This window comes from Alligator sinensis, unplaced genomic scaffold (assembly GCF_000455745.1).
Source record: "Alligator sinensis unplaced genomic scaffold, ASM45574v1 scaffold573_1, whole genome shotgun sequence".
In the NCBI taxonomy this organism is placed as follows: Eukaryota; Metazoa; Chordata; order Crocodylia; family Alligatoridae; genus Alligator; species Alligator sinensis.
This window is the reverse complement of record NW_005841877.1, coordinates 18953-25966: the sequence shown is the minus strand read 5'-3', so window position 1 is coordinate 25966 and position 7014 is coordinate 18953. Positions and strand designations below refer to the sequence as shown.

At 42.7% G+C, this 7014-nt stretch overlaps 1 long non-coding RNA gene across 1 annotated transcript in view; it reads left to right on the top strand.

Annotated features, from left to right (window-relative positions):
• The window catches only part of LOC102377157, a 10796-nt gene extending 4726 nt beyond the window's left edge, over nt 1-6070 (top strand). The window contains exon 3 of the long non-coding RNA XR_001359327.1: nt 5901-6070. This is a non-coding gene — a long non-coding RNA (uncharacterized LOC102377157). The remainder of the gene's footprint in view (nt 1-5900) is intronic.
• Nucleotides 6071-7014: the final 944 nt, after the last annotated feature.

Sequence of the window (7014 nt, the reverse complement as noted above, 5' to 3'; positions counted from 1 at the left end):
TGTGCAGCCTGACGAAGGGTTTTTGAACCCGAAAGCTTGCTTAATAACTATTCTCCAACCATTTGGGTTGGTCTAATAAAAGATATCAAATTCACCCAAGGAACCTTGTCTGCCTCAAAGATATAGACACATTTCACGCTAAAAATTTTAAAATTTTCCCCCACAGTCCCTGGAAGCTATTGGGATTCAGTTAATGTAATTAACTATGAATCTTGCAACCTATTGCACATGCTGAAGCTGAGGAAAACTCTTTTTACTTTTTTACAGCTTTTCCATCACTAAGTACAAGAGCTCACAAATGGCCTGTATTGCCATCTTGCAAAATATGAGCTGGCTTTGTGTTGATTTGCAAATTGCAGGCTCAGAACATAGAGTATACTGCAGACACCAAAAAAAAAAAAAAAAAGCCAGAGTTTTGAACAAGGAGATTGTAGTTCACCTTCACCAGTAGCAAAAACAACATCCTACAATCATTCCAAATGTATTAGATCTCTCAAAGTCTGTCAAAGTTTATTATGACCTTACACTTCTGTCTAATGCCAAATGGCTTAACAGTATACAATGCTTAAATGAAATAGTAGGGTTCTCTTTACAGGCAGGTAAGGGTGTGGACACAAACAAATTACTGGGCATGTCTACCCAAGATGCTTAATGTGCAGTAGACTAATTCTACTGCACATTAGTATCACTAAAAATTCAAGTGCCGGTGCTACTGCACAGTAGTGCTGGTTACTGTGCATTTAGTTAGTACCTGTTATTACAGATACTAAACATAATGTACTGTAACCATGGTGCATTAATGCATGTGTAGACATACCCACTATGTATCATTTTACTGATGGGCACTTCCTATGTTCTTTGCCACATATATGTTTTCACCCGGTTATAAGAGGAATCTAGTCTGTAGCAGCTTAATGAAAGCCATCCTGTACCCTGAAGCATATGTTCCTATGTTCATATGCTAGTTATCAGGGATCCGAGTTTTCTGTTTAGCATGGAAAAATGCAGATATTCTCTTTAAAGAAAACCTCCCCCTGCCCCACACACGGTTTCTGCCCTACACACCCACCCCCTACTCCACATACTGGGGGTCTGGGGACTTGGGTTTGGGAAGCAGCAGTCTGGGAGTGAGAGGCAGCAGCAGGGCTTGGGGAGGGGGGGCTGTGGGTCAGGGGTGAGGGGCACCTGCAAGGTCAAGGGGCTGCGGGTTCAAAGTGAGGGGCACTGTCAGATCTGTGGGGGCTGTGACTTGGGAGTGAGGGGCACCACCATATTGGGGCTGCTCAGTGCCACAAAGCAGCATGGGGCTGCAGCTGAACGGACATCCTGGTGAGCAAAGGGGACAGGGGGAGCTCTGATTTTCTATGATAAAAAAACCAAAATCAAATGCCAAAATATACAGGTATTTAGAATTTATTTTCTTATAATGATTGGGGCACTGGTAGGCTTCCAAATTACTTTAAAACAGTAAATAAATCAATAAAACATTGTGTTCAACTAATACCTCATATATAGTGGTGTTTCATTTTAATCACAAAAGAAGGCAGATTTGGGGTTTTTTTAATCAGTGTTTTTGGGGTTTTTAAACAGAAAAAGCCAGGATCCCTGCTAATTATGATAGCCTATTTTATAAACAGACAAATAAAATGAGTTCTGAGAGCTACAGTGACACATTCAAGATCATGCAGAGATTTTCTGGGATAATTGGGGATAGAATCATGATATCCTGCACTGACCAGTATACTCAGGCCACTGGCAGACATTACATGCAAGTATTATGGATGTGCGAAACAGGCTGTATTCAATTCAGATTCGGCCTGAATTGGGGACAGTGATTTGATTTGTTGATTTGGATCATTGTCCCCAATTCGATTTGGCTGAATCCGAATCTAAAGATCCGATGCTGATTCGGAGAATCAGCGATTCAGCCATAGACACAGCTTTAAATGATTTTTCTACATACCTCAAGTACCAGGAGCAGCTTGTGAACACTGCAATGCTGGGGCAGATGGAGAATCCCACAGGAGTGCAAGGGGGCCCCCTGCATGCTTGGCAGTGAACCCAGAAGTAGACTTCTGCACCGCTTCTGGGTCCGCTACCTCTCAGCTCTGTATTCTTGAGGAACCCTGGCACAGGATGCAGCCTGTCTGACTCACAAAGAATTCCTCTCCCCGCCTCCTTTACTCTACCTGAACAAGAACTGATTATGAAAGACAATGAAGATGCAGTGGGAGACACACCTAAAGCCCTCCAGATAAGGGAGCAACTCCCCTAGTCTCATTTGCATCCGAGGTGGAACCAGATGACAACTCATTTAAATGTGAGATGGGACAGGCATGCACCTTCATTAGCATTCAGGATGGAGAACAGAGATTCCAAGGCAAGGACCACACTGAATTCTGGGATCAGAAAAGCAGGGGAGCACTGCATGATGGGGAATCTGTGCTCCAAATGCTAATTAACTCACATTTACACACACCCAGCTCAGCATTTATCAAACCAGTTCTAATCTGGATTTACAAAGGACTTTGTCATTCCCTGTCCCCCCCGCAAACTCATATAACTGGAACTAAGCAGAAGTAAAGTTTAAAAGGCATCTTGGGCCGTACATTCCCTGGACCCACTATGGGAGGCCTATTTAAACTTGATTGACTAAAACTCAGTTGCCGGGTTAGGGGAATGCTGAGGTAAGAGGCCAATTCAGAGAGGGTATGGGCAACATTTGAACAATGGTAAAGGGTTCATCACAGCATCCAGCCTGTTGGAATCCTGACCACAAATGCTGTCATACTTTTCCAGGGATGACTGATGGAAGTCCTCCCCACAAAAATTTATGAACACTCCAGTAATTCCCTTAAGTCTGTTAAAAGACTACAGTAAGATCTGGAAAAGTCATGCTAAGCTGAGGCCTATTCTCAACAGGTAAAACACAAAACCCTGATGAGCTATCTAGTGTTTCTGAAGAAACAATTCCGGTATCCCATCCAGTATATCTGCTATCCATAAAAATTTCAAGCTGGCTCCTAAGTGTCTGATTAGTCCTTAAAAACTTATGTTTTTCCTAGTTGTTAATCAGTTTCTTCAGATGTTCCAAACCAGATAACCCCTTGTCAATAGAAAAGACAATTATTTACACTATTAAAAGAATGCTTTGAAGAAGCTGAATTAAAGGTATAAAAATCTGTAAAATCAGCAAGCAAGTGTGCTTCAAGAGGAGAAATCTCTCTGACACCATTCACTGTTGTTCCCGAGAAGCTGGAAGAAACAGATAGTCTCCCTTCAAGGATTGTGCTAAGAACTTTACCTGTCAGCATTGGAACCCGAGTGCCTTGAACTGGTAAGATCCCAGCTCTCGCTTGCTCTCTCTTTTCTCTTTGCTCTCTAGGCATAGATTTCTGAACCTGAACTGTATTAGCTAAGCTTGAGGTAAGTTTCCCCAAATACATAGTGAAACCAGGGTAGTATTGTAATTGTTTGTGTTTGTTTTCCTTTGCATGTCTATTACTACTAGTACCATTATATATTTCATATATTTAGCAATAAATAATATTATAGTCAAAATGGTAGTAACTGGGTATATTTTCCTTCTCTACTTTTCCTACCCCACTTGCTCTGCAGCAACACTTCTTTTACCTAAGTTAAAGATCCCTGTGAAGCCCAGAAATACTGTGGGGGTCTGCTCATCCAGACACTACCACTACTAAGACAGTTAGGGCAAAAGATTGGGGCATGCTGTGTTTGAAACACATAAGGGGATTAGCTTGTACAGGCTGATTGACCCAGTTTGGCTCAGATGAAATGAAATGAACTGAACACTGGCCCATGAGGGTGTCAGCTGGACACCCAGCTGGATTCAGAGGTATTCTGTTCACCTGTGTGCTTGTGTCTGACTGCATTTTATTGTTACCTTAATGAACAGATTCCTGGCATATGAGGGTGTCAGCCTGTCCATGTTAATCAACCCAGCCGGGTCAGGCGTGTCATGTTAATCAGTGTGTATATGACTGATTTGGTGACTGGAGGAACCCAGCCCCATTGAAACTGAGTCCTGCAAGATAGCTCCATTGGAGGTGAGGACTTGCAGAAGGGAGATATACAGCTCCATCGGGAAAAAACCCCCCCCCCCCCCCCCCCCCGGGTGCCAGGAGGCACCAGTCACTGAGCCAAGGGTCACAGGGGGCCCCCGCGTACTGCTCAGTGGACCCAGAAGTGGACTGGAAGTGCTTCTGGTCCACTTCCGAGTCTGCCGCTGAGCACACTGGGGAGCCCCCCATGCTCCTGTGGGACACTCCATCCACCCCAGCATCGCAGCATTCATGAGCCCCCTGGTACCTCGAGGTATATAGAAAAAACATTTAAAGCTGTGTCTATGTCCGAATCTCTGAATCTTTCCAAATATTTCCAAATCAATTCAGAGGGTTCCGATTTGATTCAGAGAGATTAAAGGGTCCCCTGTTTCAATTTGGATTTAGAGATTCAGCCACTGAACTGGGCTGATTCTCCACCGAATCAGATCAGGGACCGAAGCTTCGCACAGCCCTATCAAGCATCTGACAAATTTATGATGCCATAAAGTGGAAAATCAGCCACAAAGATGTACCGCATATGATGTAGAACATCTTTGTGACTGATTCATGTGGGGCATTTTTACACATGCAAGCACCACAGTGCCAGGCACTTTTCAAAGTGCCGGGTGCTGCAACACTTGCAGTTATATAAGTGGCAAAATGCGTGTCAGTGCTGAGAAAATGGCAGTGGCGCACTTTGAACTAAAACACATCAGAGTTGCTTTAGTTCAAAAGCAAACCGCTTCCGTTTCCTTCATGCTGACACACATTTCACCACTTACACAACTGCACTCAGTGCAGTGCACTTAACATTCACTTATGCATGGAGCAAACTTGATTGATTGAGTTTGCTCCGAAGTGGCAGATCTCCAGCACATTGTGAGAGAAGAAGGTATGTGTATAAATGCCCATGTTGACTTAAATTGAACATGTGTCCTGTGTTATGTTTAGGACCAGAGCTGCCCCAACCCATGCTAACAATCACCTAATTGTCAGCATTAGCTGGGGAAATCTCTGGGTCTCAAATCTATCCTGGGGCTGTTTGGGGCCAGTACTGGCAATAAGCCACTGAGGTATGGCAGGATGCACAATGTTTGGGATGGAGCATAACACTCCTCAGATCCCAATGGCACCACTATTTGAACATCTGGCAGGGGCCTCATTAGAGTTGCTAGATTCCAAAAGTATTGAGGGTGACTGAATCATCAGTTTTTGCTAGAAAAACTCCTAAGTAATCAATTTGAAGGAAAAAAGATTCACATAGAATTATTGTCTACAGGCTACAGCTTATCAAATTTGCAAACAGTATGAAAAAGCTTTTGAGAGATAAAAATGACTACAAAGGAACAGTGTTTAACTGATAGGGACCCCATCACTTAGAAAAAAGATGAAAAAGAGATTGTATGATTACAACACATCCTGATTTTGGGGGAAAATTGCAAGTAATTTATCTTAATATTTTTCAGTGACCTTTTAGGAAATTCCTTTGAAAAATTTTAACTAACTATGTCTACCATGCTAATGTCTACCATGTACCAGTGTTCTCTTTTTCTGGATTTCTTAATGTCACTTCCTTGATTCAGTATGAAATAGTTAAGATGATTTTGATGATCTACTCCAGAGCATGAGAGTCAAGTATATGAGAGAAAGTTTACAGCATTAATACAGTAGATTTTGTTTGTTAAAAAAAGAATCTGAGCCATAGAAAAAATGAATTAAACTTTAAGCAATTTGTTCACCATATCGGTAGACTGCTCTATCCTTTCTGCCAGTTATCTCCCTTCTACTCCATTTCAGAAGGTGACTAATGATTTATTCCTTGTTTCATTTCAGGAATTACATGATTATTTTTTGTAACTGACTCCAGGTTCTGGAAGCGGTGATGCCATTTGCATGGGCAGATCCAGGATTGCAGTGCCAAGGGTGCAGCCCCACCCCATTCATTGGAGAGAACTTATTGTCCATATGCCACACAGAAGAATGGAGTGTAAACAGAAGATTCAAACCCCATGGTATAAATCAGAACATTAAAATGAAATTGTTGTCACATGACTATAGGTCTCACTGGAACATTGACCAATATATTAATTAATCAAGGCTGGGGACTTGGACTGGGGTGTGCCAATGCTCCTGCAAGGACCAAAGCCAGAGGTTCCTGGCTAGAGGGTCTTGCCCCTCTGCCCAGGGTCACGCTGATCACCATATTTATGGTCAGGAAGGAATTTTATCCCATGGTTAGACTGGTACAGACTGTGGGGGATTTTGCCTTCCTCTGTAGGAGGGGGTGTGACCCTCTACGTGGGATTTCTTGAGCATATATTGACAGCATTTCATAGAAGCAGGACATTGGCTGTCATGGTTCTCCTGCTTTACCTGTAGTAGGTTAGGGGGTTAGGTCTGTGTTATGTCAGGGTTGAGGGTAATCTGATGAAGAGTTTAGATTATGTTTTGTATGGGATGGTTTGGATCAAGATAATTCTGCTTCATGCAGGGGGTTAGACTAGATGGTCTCTGGAGGTCCCTTCTAGTGCTACTTCTCTATGATGTATACTATTCACACAAAAGCTTTGCTAAAGCATTGGCCAAATAGGCCTGATCAATGCATGAATTCCTTATGTACACAAAACCTAGCATGTGAGGCTGATGTTCACTCTTGCCAAAAGATAGGCGGTGGAGATGGCTGTACGAGGTACAGGATAGTCCAGTACCTACCAAGATGATAAAGCTAGAATGGGAACACCCAGATTAGGATGTGAAACAAACCCATGGTACAGAACAGTTTAAGATATTCAAAATACAGGTAGAATGTAATATGTCATTTGTTTTGACCACTGTATAGAAGGAGAATTGGAAATTAAAGGAGCTTTGTATTGGCCTAGGGACACCTACATGGTGTTATGCCTAATATCTTGACACAGGCATTAACACCTTGTCTGCCAGATCACAA